General features: G+C 39.8%; 1 long non-coding RNA gene across 1 annotated transcript in view; it reads right to left on the bottom strand.

The window, feature by feature from the left end:
- LOC126501872 (uncharacterized) overlaps window positions 1–19,404 on the bottom strand; it is a 35,048-nt gene that overhangs the window by 8,259 nt on the left and 7,385 nt on the right. Inside the window, exons 2-4 of the long non-coding RNA XR_007591813.1 lie at window positions 3,384–3,576; window positions 1,420–1,510; window positions 845–940 (exon numbers count right to left, since the gene is read on the bottom strand). This is a non-coding gene — a long non-coding RNA (uncharacterized lncRNA). The remainder of the gene's footprint in view (window positions 1–844; window positions 941–1,419; window positions 1,511–3,383; window positions 3,577–19,404) is intronic.

The following is a 19,404-nucleotide window of genomic DNA, read 5'->3' on the forward strand; positions in this document are numbered from 1 at the left end:
AAATTAGCAAAGGGATACACATTTCTAGAATTACAGAGTTTTTACAGTTTGAATGTTTGTGTTCTCTTCCCCATTTTTATAATGAGACCTGATTCTAAACATGATGAACTTTATAAATGGGCCCTTCAGAGGTGGCTAGGTCACGGAGAAGAGCTTTCACGAATAGGATCAGTACCTACCTCATAAAGATGATGTTCAGATGGCAAATCAACATATGAGGAGATTTATGACATCAGTAGGCAAGATGGAATACCTCACCTTCCCTTGAACAGCAAAAAACAACAAAACAAAACAAAAACCCCTAATCCATCCTGGGTGGTGCTAGGCAGGTTGTTACAGATGTTGAAAAGCAGGAGAATCACCAGTTCACAGGCTTTAGAATACATGTTTAGAGTCTACCCTGGGCAATTTAAGGAGAATTTGATTTAAAACAAAATGTGCAAAGAGGACTGGGGATGTCACTCACTATTAGAGCACTACCTACAATCTTCAAGGCCCTAAATTTAACTACTGATACCAGAACAAAATGAAAGAACCTAACAGCCAGTAGTAAGTGTTGAGGAATGTGTGGAACAACCAGAGCTTTTAGACACTGTAGGTCAGAACACAACATGATACAATGAATTACAAAATGGTTTGACAGTTTTCTTGTTAAGTTAAACATAAATTTCCCATATAATCAGCAGTCCCACACCTAGTAATTTACCCAAAGCAAATAAAAACATTCATGTATACAAAGATTTGTACAAAATATTGCCAAAGTAATTTATAACCTCTATGTGATCATTGTGTAAACAGATTGTGGTATACCTATACAACAGACTAGAGATGCTTCCTGACTTACATTAGTTACACTTAAGATGCCTCAGTTTCACCATAATCAAACAGCAATCCACGTTCAGTAGAAGTTGCTCTTCAGAGTTTGAATTTGGGTTTTGTCCTAGGTTGGAGACATAATGTAGATCCTCTCTTTACGTTGATGTTTTATGGTATGCTCCTGCGAATCGAAACCTTCTCTACAAACTGAAACATTTCCCCCCCAAGAGAGAGTTGGAGGTAAACAAATTTCACAAATGGTTCATTCTGTGTAGAACAGAAACTTGCAAGATTCTTTGTGGGAGGGGAGCTACCCAATGTCTTTAAAGAACTAGCTCTCACCTCAAAGGAGTAAAAGACAGTTTATTCTGGAGCAAAATATAAGTGCAGATGTCATCTGCTAGCCTTTCCATTTCCGGAGAGTAGAGTTTTGTTAAGTTAATGCATTCCCAGGGTTTTATTTATTTATTCAGGATGTTATTTCTAATACAATAAATAACGATATGAGATGTACAAGGGGTGACTCTTTAGGGTACTACAGATAACCCAAAAGAAACTATGATTAGGCTAGGATCCACAACATCCCAAACCCTCCGAACTCACTGCAGATTTTCTCAATCAGCCTATGTGACTGAGTTTCTTTTCAGGAATCCTCATTCAGTATCCTGTGATGGACAAGTATCACATGATGTACCTGTGAGGAGAAAAAATATTATAATGTCTCGTCACTAGGAGGACTTATTCTTAAGATCTGATTTAGGTGAGGTTGAGTAGTAAACAGGCCAGCAGTCTTCAGAAACAAGAAACAGTTGGTAAAAACCACTAAGAAACCTGTGAGCCATGTTAAAGCTATTAGCTGGGAGGTAGTGGTGCACACCTTTAATCTCAGCACTTGGGAGGCAGAGGCAGGCAAATCTCTGTTATTTCGAGGCTAATCTGGTCTACAAGAGCTAGTTCCAGGACAAAGCTACAGTGAAACCCTGTCTTGAAAAACAGAAAACAAAAACCTATTAGCTATCGTTGTCCAGATCAGCTTTTTCTTTTGTTTCACTCTGCCTCTGATATAACTTCTTATTTTTTTCAGACAGGATTTTTCTGTGTAGCATTGTATGTCCTGGAACTCACTCTGTAGACCAAGCTGGCCTCAAATTCACAGAGATCCTTCTGCCTTTGCCTCCCAAGTGCTGGGATTGAAAGCATGTGCCACCATCACCGGGCCTCTGACACAACATGCAACACTATATACACACACTATATGTAACATATAGTGGAATTGGGTATCTAAAATATAAATAAGAGACTTTGACCTGATAAAGTAAAAGTAGCAGGTGAGATCAGTAGGCATCTTAAACAAAGAGTCTGCGCACGTGTCCTTCCTTAACCAGACTGAGATGTTTCCCCTTTTGGGTCTATCGATATGTGTACTTTATGGAACATTTTATTTGATGTTTGGAGTACTTGAAATTGCTCATTATTCTTTAATTTTAGACCTTTTTGGCCAATTTGATTCCACAGCTATCATTTTGTGTTAAGTGGCTAGGCTCTAACTCTAAGAAAGATTGATCTTCAATATGAAAATGCTTGCAACTCTTTATCTGTGGACAGTAACTTGACCTGGCCCCTTATCTTGGAGCTGCACCAGATCGCAGTTTGAAAGGGTAAATCCACAGCTGCTTTGCAGAAAGAATTAGATAACAACACAATATCATTCTGAATTCTTTCTCAGGAGGATCAACATTTTTCTTATGTCAAATAGTAGTCATAAAAGGAGTTTAAACAAGGGGAAAGACTTATGAGAAGTCAGAATTCCATAGGTTTTATGGGCATAACAAAATCTTATTTCTTATTTCATGCTCAAGGAGGCATTTGGGACTCCAATGGGAGTCATTTTACAATACTGAAATCTGCTTCTCATTGGTAGAACACTAGTATTACTGAGTGTTTTTCCCATCCTTATTAACTGTACCTTAGAATACTTTGGAGATTCATTTAATCAGGAAACATGGGTCCTTAAAGTGCAGTATCTTAAGTTACAAATTCTATTGTTTTTCATAACTGAGATTTCTTATAAGATTTCCAAAGACCATTAGTTCTGGCCTCTGTCACCTGAACACTGTCCATTGCACTGTAGCTACCTCAGAGGCCATCTGTATTATCATTGTCTACAATTTCTCTGCCCCCTCTCTAGGTTTAGGAATCACCCTGAGGGTTAGGTCAATGTTTTTACTCCTTTTCTGTAACATGCCACTTTCAATTTTAAAAGTTTTCCATCCTTTCCCTCTTCTTGAAATAGCAATCCCTCAATGTGCCCTGTGTTTGAAAGCAAGTCCTTTCCTAAATAATATCCTTCTTCATCAGCCCTGAACTTAGCTTGTTCTCAGGTTTCTAGTCCAGGACTTGTATTTCCAATAAGGTCTCCTATAGATTTATTATTTGAACAATTTCAATTAATTCACAATGAATGGTGCTCCCATTGCAGACTGAGAGTGTTTATACAATTATGATAAAAAAGAATCAACATAAAATCTCTGGGTACCCCATACAAGAGTCAATAAGGTAGTGGTTACCGTTAGGCAGGCGGAAGTCTGACTGTCTTAAAGGGAACCTTCCCAGAGTCTTCGATGATAAAAGCATTTACACCATCTGGAATGAAGCTTCACCTCTGATGTGGAGTTCATGTGGTTGGCAGGTGTGGTTAGGTTGCAGACTATAGGTATCCAGACACATTTACTAGGCAAATGATCGACTGCATGGGTTGTTCTGGAGCAGTACAAACAGATAGACCATCACATCTAGGAATGTGCTTTATCTTATCATTTTCATTATTGATATTAACACCATTACTTAATTGGTTGAATCCATTTAGCATGCTTTTTCTTTTTAGTGGAAAAAATTTATATCACTTTTGTTATAAGGCTTGTGGCTTTAAAATAGGGATAAGAGCACCATATAAAGAAACAGCTCTACATTCTCAATTCCAGTTCTCAGGGCTGAGTATGGCGTTCTATAACCATGCTTTTATGAAGGCTCTGCCTAACTGTTGTCTTTAGATTAAAAGACTGATTAATTTATTGATTCAGAGTTCAATACAGCCACAATGCCAGGAATTCAAAATAGCCGGATGGACTCTGTCTCATGGTTATCAGTATCTTCTCTTACGCTTGTCTAAAAAGAAAATGAGCAAATGGGAAGAAAGGAACAACAGCTGTTTGGAAAGTACAAACTCATTGGCAAACTTAGTATCACCACTAAGACTTGTGCTAAAGAATTAGGAGAAGCATGGTGCTCAGCACTGGAATAAAGGGAGGGATGGAGCCAGCAGAAGAGTTTCTTGCAGGTAGGCTGCTCCATTACTCACATCCAGACCATCCGATGCTGCAAGCTACTAGTCCCACCCCACTCCCAAGCCCTCCTATTCCCCTGCAACCTCAGTGGAACTCTAAAGCATAGCCTGCTACTACACAGAGAGGACCAAGAGGTGAGTGACCAACCACCCAGTAGGACACCCCACTCTCTAGGACCTCCATACTGGGTCAAAACCCTGGTCACCTCCCCTACCTGCCTTGGCTTCTCTAGACAGCCATCAGGAGAGTTTCTTGCAGGTAGGCTGTTCTATTACCCCCATCCTGACATTTGGACCCTGCAAGTTACAAGTCCCAACCTGCCCCCAAACTTGTCTATACCCTACAACCTCAATGGAACTCTGAAACACAGCCTGCTACTACACAGAAAGGACCAAGCGGTAGGCTGCACTAAAACCCCTGGACACAGACAGTGACAGTACAGAGCAGACCAAGAACAGTTCCCAAGAAACAGACAGTCACTGCAAAGATTGGACCCAGAAACAAAGACACTATCAGCATCAAATGAAGGAAGAGATGGGTAGGCGCCAATGCAAGATTTCATCCAACAACCTAAAAAGCAATGATAACACCAGAACCCAGTGGTCAAACAATGGGAAGACTTGATCATCCTAATCCAGAAGAAGCAGCAGAAAACAATTTTAAACATAACTTTATGAAGATGATGAAGATCTTTAAAGAGGAAATGGAAAACTTTCTTAAAGAAATGGAGGAAAAGAAAAAATGAAGAAATTAATAAATCTCTCAAAGAAAACCAAGAAAATACAATCAAACAGGTGAAACAAACAGTTCAAGACTTGAAGTCTGAAATAGATGTAATAAAGAAAACATAAACCAAGGGAATACTAGATATGGAAAATATGGGTAAACAAACAGAAACTACAAAGCAGGCATAGCCAAAAGAATAAAGAGATGGAAGAGAGAATTTCAGGGGGTGAAGATATCTTAGAGGAAATAGATTTAAAGGTCAAAGAAAACATTTTATCTGACGAATTCTTAACACAAAACATCCAGGAAATCTGGGATACCATGAAAATACCAGACCTAAGAATAATAGGGATAGAAGAAGGAGAAGAATTACAGTTCAAAGATACAGAAAATATATTCAACAAAATTATAGAAGAAAACTTTCTGACCCTAAAAAACAATATCACTATGAAAGTACAAAAAGCTTACAGAGATCAAATAGATTGGATCAAAAAAACTACCTCCCTCACCATAAAATAATCAAAATATAAAACATTCAGAATTTTAAAAAAAGAATATTAAGAGCTGCAAAAGATAAAGGTCAAGTAACATCTGAAGGTAGGCCTATCAGAATTACACCCAACTTCTTAATGGAAACCATGAAAGCCAGAAAGTTCTGAGCAGATTGCTGTAGACACTAAGAGACCACAGATGCAAGCTCAGACTACTATACCCAGCAAAGCTTTCAATCACCATCAATGGAGAAAACAAGATATTCTATGACAAAAACAGATTTAAACAATACCTATCCACAAATTCAGCCATACAGAAAGTACTAGAAGGAAAACCCCAACCCAAGGAAGCTAACTGCACCCATAAAAACACAGGCAATAGATAGCCTCACACCAACAAAACCCAAAGAAGGAAACACACACATTACCACCGAAAAAATAACAGGAACTAACAATTACTGGTCATTACTACCTCTTAATATCAGTGGGCTCAATTCACCTATAAAAAGACACAAACTAAGAGAATGAATATGAAAGCAGGCTCCAGCCTTCTGCTGTATACAAAAAAAAACACACCTCAATCTCAAAGACAGACATTGCCTCAGTGTAAAGGGTTGGGACAAGATTTTCCAATGGGTGCAGCTATCCTAATATCTAACAAAATAGAATTCAAACTAAAATCAATCAAAAGAGATGGAGAAGAACACTTTATACTCAAAACAGGAACAATCCATCAAGATGAAGTGTCAATCCTGAACATCTATGCCCCAAATATAAGATCACCCACATATGTTAAAGAAACATTATTAAAACTTTAATCGCACATCAAACCCCACACATTAATAGTAGAAGATTTCAACACCCCACTCTCACCAATGGGCAGGTCAACCGGACAAAAACCTAACAGAGAAACAATAGAACTAACAGATATCATGACTCAAGTGGGCTTAACAGACATTCTGACTTGCTCAACTATCCTTCTCCATGGTGCTTAGAAGGCTCCTTATTTCTCTTTCTCACACTCAGGAAGCAGCACAGTAGCTCCAAGTGTATTCTCTCAAGAAGTTAATTAAATCTTCCTGTGCAAAATAAAATTGCTAAGATAGCTGCAGCTACTTCCTTCAACACCGTAAGAAGCACAAAGACATACTATCTGGGTGGGAAATTTGACTCAACTCAACATACTTGCTCCAGATGGCCACATGCTACCTGAATAGAGAGCAAACTACAACAGGAAACCTGGTTTTAATTACAAGAAAAGAGTTTGTATGTAGCAAAAAGAATCTGGCCAGAAAGGAATCAGTCAGCAATTTTCCAGTCTCGGGAACAGAATGATCCTATAGCTGACACGAAGCATAAAGTATATGGAGAATGAAACCCTGGCAGTGACGTGTTAGAGCTCTTCTACAGTGCTGAAACTTGAGGGCATTTATTATTTCCCAATGTCAGCACTTCTTTTGCAACGCCTATTCTTTTAACGCAACATTTGTTCATTGTTTACATCTGGAACACAGGTGCACCTTGTTCTCTTGACTCTGCTTTTAGTCTCTTCCCGTTCCTATCCTCTTCCTTCAACTCCCCAGTGTCCAACAACAAGGTAAGTATTTTTCCAGTGCCTGACACTGCACCTGGAATGTACTCCTCATTAGATGCTCAAAGAAAACTGGAAGGAATAGATACCCATTCTTGTCTGACTCAACACAAAAGCTGTTCAGCTTCCTTTTAGCTCAGTTCTTTACCTTGCGGAGAAGAGGCATGATAAAAACGCTTAGACTTTTATCAGTAAATTCTAGCTTCACATGCTACAAGGCATTTGTCTTGTTTCTACCTAACAGACTCCAGACCAACATACCAAAGAGAGGCTGCACAGTTGTGCTAGTTGCAGCATTATGAGCCTAGTTACTGAGTCAACTAGGTGTCTGTCAACAGATAGATGAATACAGACAGTGGGTATGTTCTGTTTGAAAATAAATATGACAGAAATAATCATATTCAGAAAATCAAACTATAAAGGCAAAAATCATGTATTTCTCTTAATTATGGGTTTGAAAATCCTTTACAAAAAATACAAATTCATGATATCGAAGCAGAAGGGAGACAGGGGGAAGGAGACTACCCAGGCTAGAAGGAATTATGGTGCTAGAGAGAGAAAACAGGAACTTGACAAATATAAACAAGGAATACGATATTCTTTTTTCTTTCTTTTTTTTTTTTTTTTCGAGACAGGGTTTCTCTGTGGCTTTGGAGCCTGTCCTGGAACTAGCTCTTGTAGACCAGGCTGATCTCGAACTCACAGAAAACCGCCTGCCTCTGCCTCCCGAGTGCTGGGAATAAAGGCGTGCGCCACCACCGCCCGGCGGTATATGATATTCTTGAAAGAAATTGTCTGTATGCAGCTTAACACTATGTATAAAGAATATATTCCAATAGAAAAGGAGAAAACTTTCATTATTACAGTAATTACATCATTATTCAAGCAACACAATGTTTATAGAAACAAATGCATCAGGATAATTTCCATTTCTCCCTAATGGAAGTCTTGACTCATCACAGCACACAACCTTAAAATTCTCATATTACTGAAAGACATGTGCTTTGAAAAGACAGAAATGTATGCTCATAGTTCACTGGACACTTGGCTTCAATTTTTAAATTTTTATTTTTGTTTGTTATTGTTATTGGAGGGAAGGTATGTGTGCCATGACCTGCAGATGGAGCTCAGAGAATTTTGAGGAGTTGATTCTTTTCTGCCACCACAAGCTTTGTTATCAAACTTTTACCATCTGAGCCATTTTGTTGGCTTCATTTTATTTGTTTGTTTGTTTATCATGATGTTCCATCCTGAATCCTATTCTTCCAGCAACCATGCTTATCCTAAACAGTGGTGATCACTCTGTCCCATTCCCACCCCAAATTACCATGGAGTAAAAGACTCTCAGAATTAGGTTGTTCCTTTCTCACCACCTCATAAACATGACGAGAGGGCATTTTGCCAAGGGTAGCATCAAAGTTTCTGAGCCATTTGATTCCATGCCCACAGCTATATCCACACAGTCCTGACAGGCTAGCATGTTGTCCTAGAATCTTAGTTTAAGAGAATTGACCAAAGAAAAAAGGGAAGGTCATTTTGTAACATACCTAGGATGCAGTGTAATATGCTTATCTATAGGCTCCAAACGTGTGCCATTATGTCTGTGTCTTAACAAGCTCCATAAGTCCAGAAAGAGAAAGGTGGCCTCTTTATGACACTTGCAAGACCATGGAATGTTGCACACACACTTAGAACAGAAAAAAAAGCCACCACATTTACATGACTACTCGCAGTCCAGGCCACTCACAGTCTAAATCAAAGACTTTGCTCTGAAAATGTGGCCAGACTGCCGCCCTCACCACAGGACACTAACCTGATCTGTGACTTTCAAATTCATAATCTGGGAATGATAACAGTTCCTGGGGCAGTGTTGGGTTACATAGAAGAGTCTTTGGTCACATAGTAAATACACTTTCCTTCAGTTGAAGTCTGGTAAACTTCCCCCAAACATGTAAGAAGAATAAAAATTTAGTAAGGGTTAATTTCAACCAGAACCAAATTCATTGGTTGATTTTGGCAGGTACCTTCATATAGTGTATACAGCTCTTATTATGGTTGGTTTCAGTGATACTTGCCACACAAATTAGAATCACTGAGTAGCGAACCTCACCAGAAGAGTCCTGATTGATTGGTGATTGATTGATTGATTGATTGATTAATTGCCTGATGTGGGGAGATCTACCCTAACTGTAGGTGGCACTGCTGGCAGCATCCCAGATACCAACGATAAGACAAATGGAAAATCTTACCTTTTGCTTGCTCATCCTTCCCTCTTTCCAGGAATTAATCAGCACCTGTTGGGGCTGGTGCTGCTCCTAGACTGTTATCAGATGCAGAGTATCCAAGATCACACACGGGACCAGAACCCGGCAGCTCTCCAGGAACCATTCTGGCTAACAGTACCAGATTTGGACTACTGAGGCAACTAGCGTCAAGGGCCAAGTAATTAATAGGTTCTTAGCTCTCTTGTATGGTTCTGCTATTGTTTCTATATTCAAGCTGATGTAATTGTTACACATAGACACACACACACACACACACACACACACATGCACCGACACGCGCAAGCGCACACACACATCATATATAATGTCATTGGTCCTGTTCCTCTAGAGAGCTATGATTAATACACCTGTGACAAATTGCAAAACCAGGACAGCAAAGTACTGGGCCCAGCAACGCTGAGACTTGCTCCCCAGACTCAGTGTTGTGAGCCGAGTCATTATATTCCCTGGGATATTTAAAGATTCCAGAGCTCTGCTTCTGTCAGCTGAACAGAAAAGAAAGTTCTAGGACAGAATGAGCTGTCTTGCACTGCAGCAGTCACTGGGTCTAGCTGGAAGCAGAAGCTGGCTCTCGGTCAAGACTATAAAAGGATTGTGTTTGGAATAATGTGTAGCTAAGGAGCTGCTGACACTGCAGAGCCACACAGAAGAGCTCAAGGTTGGTTCGAACAGTACAATCAGGAGATCTCTTTATAGAAGTCGGTTTTTCTTCGTGAGTAGAAGGTGTCAGGTTAGAACAGCTAACTATCCCAAACCTACAAGTCTCTGTGTCCTTCATTCTGTATTTCACCAAGCAGAAGAATGTGAGTGTGATGGGGCCCTGGAGGGAAAACAGCGGGTAAGAGTTTGTGGGGGTGGAGGAGTGCCAAGACAGCTTGTTTAGAAATGAGTATTCCAGCTTGGAAAGGAAAAAAAAAATCAATGCTGACTGCTGTGCTAGGAAGCTAATGGATTATTTGAATAAAGCATTTGCTAGTTTAAACAAAACTAGGGGAGGCATGGTGGTTTCCAGCTAGCCTATATTTGGTCAGTGGAAGGAGGTGGAATCTGTAATCAGCCTGAATGATCTTCTTCCATCAACAGTTCCAGCCTCTCCCATCACACATCTCGCTAACTGTTGTGTAAGAGGTGGACTTACAGGGAATTGGAGAGATCTTTTAGCATCAACAGTTCCAAGCCCTCCCATCACACATCTCACTAACGCTGTCGTGTTAATAGCTCATCTCTCTCTGCCTGGAGGAGTTTAAGATAAGAATGCCGGAAGGGTATGTAGCAGAGGGGAGGAGAATGGAAAAGGAGCATAAACTAATCTTTAAATTGTATAATCAGGTTCCAGCAGTTTGACTTCATCTGCCTTAAAGGTTTTTCTAGAACAAACAAAACTCATAAAGAATGACAGAGTTGAGAGAAACCCTGAAAAAATATCTTTAGAACCATATCTAGTTAAGAGTCTAGGTAAGTCCATATTTATCCTGAAATAGGGACTGATAATATCTGAGAAAAAAATTCAGTTGCATAGTAATTCATACACCTAATAAGATACTCAGCATGTCTGAACAAGGGATGGAAAAGTATTAGAAGAAAGGTATTCAAGAAAGAAGGAATTTTTAATTTTTTTAATTAAATTTGGATTACCTATTATTTTAGATTATCAGCACCATTACATTAAACCTAAAGTATATAAACATTAAGAAAACAATATTTCACTTGTTCACAGTTCCAGATACTTCTGTATTATAGAATATAATAAGGGAAAATAAATTCAAAGTAAGTAAGCCTTTGCAACCCCTATACTGTGGGCATTAAGTTAAACACTCATTTAAACCAATACTTTTCCCTTCCATGTTTTCCTAGTCCTAAAGAAATGTTTGTTAGCTACTATTTGAACTGTGTGTGTAGGTATAATTTTCCAAAGCTTGTAAAAATTTGAAATCTATAAAGTTGCCAGTCATGGCGCTGAACAGCTGTGGCTTGCTTTCTGAAGCAGTTCTGTTGATGACCAATTAGCTTTTTTTTAATGAGTAGAAGGTAATATCAAAATATGAAAGAAATACAACCCCGGAAGACTGAACCTCAAAAGGCTCTGCTCAACCTACTGATTTGAAATCCTCAAAAATGTATTCTCTTTGTTTATCCTGTCCTTCAGTGGTCCGCTCAATATTTAATAACATTTGCTGTGCATTGTTCAAAAGGACTCTAGTTACCTACAAAAGTAAAACACAAACTGGAAGCTGAATTGTGACAGCGTATAACTTATCCACAGATAGGGCATGAATCCCTCCATCCTAGACTAGATAATACAACTAAATCAAGGGACTGGATTTCCAGGGAACTCCCACCCGAAGCCACTCTGAGACAACTGTAAAGCCTCCTCAGCAGCGGAAGATGGAAACGGAAGATGGCATTTCTAGAAAGGACTGGTGACAAGCAGGAGCAATCCTGGACTCCTTAGTCACCGTTTTCAATGCTGCTGCCAACTGTCACAGATTCAAATCTGTGCACATGACAAAGTGGGGGCAGGTCTCAAAATATAAGTTGCAGCCAAAGAACATACTTCTACAGCTAACCTGGCTACAGTAAAATCAGTGGCTAACGGGGGCCTACTGCCACATTTACAAAGGAAAGGCATGCACTGTTGATGCACTTTAGGTGTCTCCCGGCAACAACAACAAAGGCCACAACTAAAGATGAACATAAGGGGCACCTTATGCAAACTCCCTGAGACAGAGACAAGCAAGCAACAACAGAAGTGCTCAAGTTAGTAGATAGCCAGTAGCAAAGCCATTGGTTCTGAAGTTGGCAATTTGCATTTCCAGGTGAGGGCTGTCTTGGGTGTGTCTCTATCCAAGCTGATTTATCCTATTACTTCAGTGTTCATCAAGTAATCCGTGTTAAATATGATTAACCTAGCTATAAGCTTAAAAAAATAGAGCTACTCTTACTACGGAGCTATCTAAAGTAACGACTTTCTAGAAAACACCATGGTACTTTAAACATGACAGTCACATAAGTTCATTCAGAAGAGCTGTGTTTCTGTAGTCCCAAAAAACAGGAAGACTCTTAACTATGAAAATATTACACCCTGATCACACCAGAAGTTAAAAACAAGCAGTCCCTAGTAAGAGGAATATTTCTAAGATGATTTAGCCACGGGTGTGCAGAGTTAAGACCGTTCTCATAAAGATTCTTCTGCAAGTAAGTGAGTTTGGTAGAGTTATTCTTCTCTTGGAAAGGAAAAAAACTTACAAATTAACTGTCAGTGATTTATTTAAATGAGGGAGAAAAAAATCTAATATTTAAGTTTTGGAATGAGGCACCTCAACTTCAATATGCCTTAAACACTTTAGATTATACAATCCAAGTGATGCCTTGAGGAGCCAACCATATTTTACAGTTGTTTCCCTTCTAACGTCTGCCTTGGACATTTCATGCCAATTAACATACCCCAATACAGAGAACTGTGCTAAAGAGTGCTAAGATTCTTCTTGCTGCTTCCCTTCCCAGGTACCATGATGCTTGCAGCTCCGCCAAGAGACAGAGATGTCTGGTCTCATCACTCAGTGTTGTAGTAACTTTTTCTCAGACCATCGTCTCAACAAAGTCCACATTCCTTTGTGCTGTTTTGAACTATGATGTCTGTAACAACATCAAAACCAAACTGCACATTTTTGTGTTTGTGGCACAAGTGAAGTGGGCATATATCTTCCTGGTATCGTTTTTTTTTTTTCTGTTCACATCTTTAATCCGGCTCTGAATGTAAACAACAATCCCTTCATATATATTGGAGCCTGATTTTTTGGCATCAGACTGTTAGACTCCTCTTTATTTTTTTTCCTCAAAGGGGTCTTTCTTATTAAGGCAGGGAATGATTGAAGCCTCTGTAAGCAAACTGTTACAAATGCTATAAACACTTTCACACGTGGATGCATTTGGTTCATTTCCACATCCTCTGCCAGAACGAGGTCACGCTCACGGAGTGCTACACAAAAGGTAACTGTTCTCACTCCCTCAAATCATTTTGATTTTTGATAACCCACATCAAACATTATGAAGTGTAGCTCTCTGAAGGTTAAATGTGTCTCTACAATGCCTGTAGTCTTCACACTTGTCCAAAGAATGTCTCGATGAGTGTGAACGCAGCCAATTGGGGATATTCTATCCAAATTACTTTGGTAATATGAAATAGAATCATTGAGTTGATATTCCATGGATCTACTGAACGATGATCGCATGTCATCTCACCATAACCATGTATGTAGAGGGCATGAGTTCTTTGTGCTCACAGATAAGTACTAGGGAAACCAAAAATGTTAGGGACACAGGCTTGTCTCTTCAATGGAAGGGATATATACAGCTGTTTTCCTCCCAGAAGACTGGCAACAGCTGCAGTTAATAAGCTGGTGAGCTTTCCTCTTTGTAGGGCCAGGCCACACATGAATCCCCAGACTCTCACACTTCTCTAAGATTTCCTCACCCAAGACTGTTTCCTTGAGCATTGTTTCTCCGTCAGGAGTACCCATCTTCAGGGGAGATGCCACACCTATGTTGTAACTTGGTGACCTCTACACTGTCTGCATGACTGGGACCATACCTGTTCCTCTTCTGGGAATATAAACTGCCTTCGGCTTTATTTGTGCACATGGGATTGAGATGATTGTTTACAGGAAACTTTTGTACAAAATTGTGCTGTACTAAAATGCCTAAAAATAAACTACCTGAAGTTAGACTCGGGTTTGGACCAGCACTGGGTAGTCGTGATGAACCAGATTTCCTTCTTGATCACACAGATCATTCCTCTGCCAGATGTACTGTTTGCAAGAACCCCCGCACATGTAATTCTGCCTGCTATCCTGAGGTAATGACCCCTTCCACAACACTGCCAACTAAAGCAGATAACGGTTGGGCAATGACTCCTTCAACAACACTGCCAGCTAAAGCAGATGACGGTTGGGCATCATCTGCTCTGGCAGCTTCCCCCAAATCAACCTTTTAGCTCCCTTGCCTCTCTTGGCTACAGTGCTGAACTATATAGTATGGCTATGGAGAAGTACTGTATGTTGTTCACAGTCTTTCTCTGAATAACCATCCTCAGGAATGACTCTCATCTGTTCCCGCCTTTTACCAGATTCACCAGCACTGAACAGCAGTAACTTCATTCCTTTGGTCACTTCCTCCACATCCTTCCTTAAGCTGAAGTTGACCACACTGCTCTTCTCTACCAGCCAGGCACCTTGTACTGAGCCAACATGCAGGCCATGATGGCAGAAGGAGAGGGTCGCCTTCACACAGAGTGGGTGGAGCAGCTCTGCCTGCTAAGACAGCATCTTCTGCCAGGAATTCTTTTTTTTTTTTTTTTGATAGCTAGCTTTGAATTTTATTTCACAATGATATTTAAATTTTTCTTTCTTAGTGAAGTATAGAGATACAGTTTTTTAATTTATTTATTTCTTTATTAATTAATTAAAGATTTCTGTCTCTTCCCCACTGCCGCCTCCCCTTTCCCTCCCCCACGGCCTTCCCACAGGGCAGCCTGATTGCTCTTTGGGCTGAATTATTTCTTTTTTAAAGAAATTCTGAAAGACAATGCAAGACCAAGAATAGAAAATATTCAGAGTTTTTAATTACTAGAACACAGTTGATATTCATTGAAAACCTACTGCGTGTTGTGTGTTTTCTCATGGTCTATCTCTTTCCACTCCAAATATAAATCCTACCTATCGTACAAAAGGCACCAACTAACACACACAAAAAAAAAAAAACTGCAAGCAACTAGGGAATGCTGAAAGTGAGAGGACATAGTCTTCTTCAGGGAGAAGCACACTAATTGGTTCTCCAATACCAAATGGTCAGCCCTAAAACATACATACAATATTATACAGACTGAGCACATGTATTTATATATTTTGGAATATGTAATTAAAGAAAACAGAGACCATGAATGTGAAAGAGAGCAGGGGGCTTACATGGGTGTTTGGGGAAAAGAAAGGGCAAGGGGAAATGATGCAATTGTATTGCGGATCCATCACATGCCTGCTGCACAAGTCTGCTAGCCATGATGTAAGTGTGTTATAACCTCATTTTTTATTATTATAAAAAGAACCCATAAAGGAGATCAAGGTTACACAAATTGGAGAGGAAGAAGTTAAAGTATGACTATCTACAAATGATCTGATAGTATACATAAGCTACCTCAAAAATTCCACCAGGGAGTTCCTACATATGATAAATACCTTCAGCATAGTGATGGCACATGATAGCATGCATGCAGACATGGTGCTGAGAGTTATGTCTTGTGCAGGCAACAGGAAGTGGCTTGAGACACTGGACAACATCTTGAGCATAGCTTGGTCTTCTTGTGTGACTCCTAATAGTGTGAACTAATAGGAAGTACCTAGTCTTATTACAACTTGATATCCATGGGAGGCCTGTCGTTTTCTGCATAGAATGGAGGAGGAGTGGGGGGGCAGAGAAGAGGTAGAGGAAGAGAGTGGGGGAAGCGTAAGAAAGAAAAAACTGTAGTCAGGGTAATAATAATAATAACTTATTATTATGTAGATAATAATAATAAATCTTTTTTTAAATAATAATAAAATGCAAGCCAGTGGTGGCATATGTCTTTAATCCCAATGCTCAAGAGGCAGGCAGATATCTGTAAGTCTGAGGCTAGCCTGGTCTACAAAGCAAGTCCCAGGACGACCTCCAAAGCTATACAGAGAAGCCCTGTCTCCAAAAACCAGAAAAGGAAGGAAGGGAAGAAATAGGTACCTGACCAGAGTGCAGAGAAGGAGTCCGAGATGGTATCTGACTAAGCAGGGCTGTGCTTGTTGCTCAGTAAGGAGCAGTGACAGAAAGATGTGCTCCTACAGCCAAGATACCAGGCTGAGGAAAGATTCTGGTGCAAAGGAAGCATGGAGTTGTGAAAGTCTTTCAGAAGCTTCCAAATGGAAGACACCACCAGCAAGTCAAGAAAGAGGCAAGCGCTAGACTGCAAGAGCACTGCAAGAGACTGTAAGGCACATGTGAAAGAGTGGTCTGTGTCCCAAAGAGCTCGGTGAACTGCTAGAATACATCAAGCAGGGGTGATGAGAGGAGAGAGGAAATTATCATTTCTGTCTCCTGACTGATTATTATTCCTTGAGTTCAAGGGACTGTTGTATTGAAGACAGAGAGATCAAAGAAGAGAGTTCAAGAAAGAAATGATAAAAGCAGAAAAGAATCATTCCCTCATTTCAGTCTATCAGAAACATTTTCAAAGCATGAGATAAGTCCTGGGAGAGCACGGGAGGCTACAGATGATGGGTGTTAAATAAACAATGCGAAAGAAATCAGAGAATATTCAGTGGCTGGAGAAAAAAGAAGAGGAGAGCTTCTAAAAGATGTTGAGATTATCTTGTGTCTAAGAAGAACTGTCACTGACTCATAGCACAATTACTGCCCCTAAAACACATCCAGAGGACAACAAAGCACAAAGACCCTCAGCACCAAGACCTGTGCTTAGAAAGGTCATTATTTTGTTGCTTGGTTGGTTGGTTTTGACCCTGGTCAATTTTCATCTAAAGTATCATTACACAGATAGTTATCTAGCAAATAGGAGTCTTTCTTTAGCATTTGAAAGTCTTAATTAAAAAGTAGCTGCATGTTGAACAAATTCAGCATTGATAAGATAGTGTCAGGGTTGTGTGGACTGTCTCTTACTTAATAGGAAACTATGACTTTGAGTAAATGGCTTGCCTAAAGCTGCACACATAAGTTGGTGGGGCTCAGTTTCAAAACTACACCAATTCCACTTCAAAGCCTGTGACTTTAATTGCTATATTATCATATACCTGTTAAGTAAAACCTCTTGATAATTTATATTCTTTAGGCAAATATTATAAAAATGTTTTGAGAGAGATTCCACAATTATTTTAGATGTTGAAAGACTATGTCTGTGCTTCTGTTTGGTTAGATAGATACTTCTGATGTGAATTTCCTGGGTAATTCAACATAGAGACCTAGACCACAGATGTCTAACAACAGCATTTTTCTATGTGTGAGGGTAACCACACAATGTTAATATTAAGCTACTTACTAAAGCAGCACCTTCAGTTTCATTTGGAGTTTTCTCTTTGTGCCTGACGGAAATTTATATAAGTAACAGATGTTACAGGAGACTTAGAAGTCTCCCATGTCTCTGGGCTAGTTTAAAGACATGCAGGCATTCCTAAGAATCTTACTTTGGAGGGGAATAGGTTGTCTGTTTGAGTGCAGGTAGAACAGACTCTCCTTAGAGCCCCTTCAGAGGTGTTTGGTTTGTTTAAAATTTAGGATTTCATCATAAGAACACTGTGTTATAGACTAATATGTAGCTACAGCAATCATCAAGGGACTTAATAACACATACAAATGCATGTATGTATATTTGGAGTTTTCAATAGATCTATTAATAATTCTTAAATAATTTTTGTATTCATTTTGTTGTATTTTGCTATGCTTTGATCAATCACTTATATAATTTAGTTTTCATGTGTAGATATTATGCAGGACTGTTCTCTAAGCCAAATGGACATCATCTCCAAGAGTTTGACTGCACCTGCTCACAAAAGACCATAACATCTGGGGCTTCTTGACTGTTGACATTCCATCACAGAAGAAAGAGGTTGGGAAGGTCATAGGACCCACACCTGAGTATGCAACTAATCCCTCCCAACCAGTTGTATGCATTTCTACTTTAATTGCATGCCGTCTCTAGGGCTGTAAGAGGAGCAACAGTCTTAGAAGGACCAATGGAGGGGTCTCCACCTACAGAGCCATTGGAAAGTCATCTTCCCTGCTGGGTGCAGACCTTCCAGGGTAGCTGCTGTAAAGTCACCTGTGCTTCCAATAACCTCTCACCAATTGCTCTGTAAATGAACCTGATAAACTCATGGCTTTCCTCAGCTGATCTTTGTTGGAACCAGACTTTTGTTTATTATTGAAAACTTAGGATTGGGGCTGTGTGGATAGTGCCTTGTCCCCTCCACCACCACCATCCTCAGAGAAAATGCTCACAACAGTACCTTAAGAAGTATTTATACATCCTGGAACTAGAGAGGTAGCTCAGTGCAAACTTCTCTTGCAAACGACTGAAGTTTGATTCACAGAACCTAAGTCATATGGCTCACAACTACCTAAAACTCCAGTTCCAGGTGGATCCAATTTCTCTTGGCCCCCACCAGTACCTACACTCACACGCAGAAATGCACACACATACACTTGGTTTAAAATGATTTTAAAAATTGTAAAAATTAAGTATCAGTATAACTTTTTTGATATCTTTATTGTTAGTTATCTGTGCTGGCTAGTTTTATGTCAACTTGACACAAGCTAGAGTTATCTGAAAGGAGGGAACATTAATTGATAAAATTCCTTCATAAGATCTGGCTGTACTTCATTTTTTTAATTAGTGAATGATAAGGGAGGGCCCAGTACATTATAGGTGGTGCCATCCCTGGGCTGGTGGTCTAGAATTCTATAAGAAATCAGACTGAGCAAGCCATGAGGAGAAAGTCAGTAAACAGCACTCTTTATGGCCTCTGCGTCAGCTTCTGCCTGCAGGTTCCTGCCATGTTTGAGTTCCTGTCCTGACTTCTTTTGATAAAGAATAGTGATATTGAAGTGTAAGCTGAATAAACCCTTTTCTCTCCCAAGTTGCCTTGGTCATGGTATTTCATCACAGCAATAGTAACCCTAACTAAGACAGTTATCCCTCTCATATCCCCTCCTCTATCCTGCCTTCTTATTCCCCAATGGGTATTATAGTTTACATAAGCGACCCCAAAAATTCTACCAAGGAACTTCTACAACTCAAAAACACCTTCAGTAATTAGCAGGATACAAGATTAACTTAAAAAAAAATCAGTAGCCCTCCTTTACACAGATGATAAATGGACTGAGAAAGAAATCAGAGAGACATCACCCTTTGCAATAACCACAAATAGCATAAAATATCTTGAAGTAAGTTTTAAGCTCCTACTTTAAGCTCCTACTCTAAGGCTACCCACCCAGAGCAGTGAGCCTCAAGGTCCCCAGTAAGAGAGCCCGGCACCCTCAGCCTGGGCTCCAGGGGCTCCTGTGTTCTCCTGGATCCTGCACTGCCTGCCCCGTCCTTCCTTCTGTCCCTGGATCACTGG

This window comes from Alexandromys fortis, unplaced genomic scaffold (assembly GCF_014885135.2).
Source record: "Alexandromys fortis isolate MF-2015 unplaced genomic scaffold, M_Fortis_MF-2015_v1.1 scaffold_5, whole genome shotgun sequence".
In the NCBI taxonomy this organism is placed as follows: domain Eukaryota; kingdom Metazoa; phylum Chordata; class Mammalia; order Rodentia; family Cricetidae; genus Alexandromys; species Alexandromys fortis.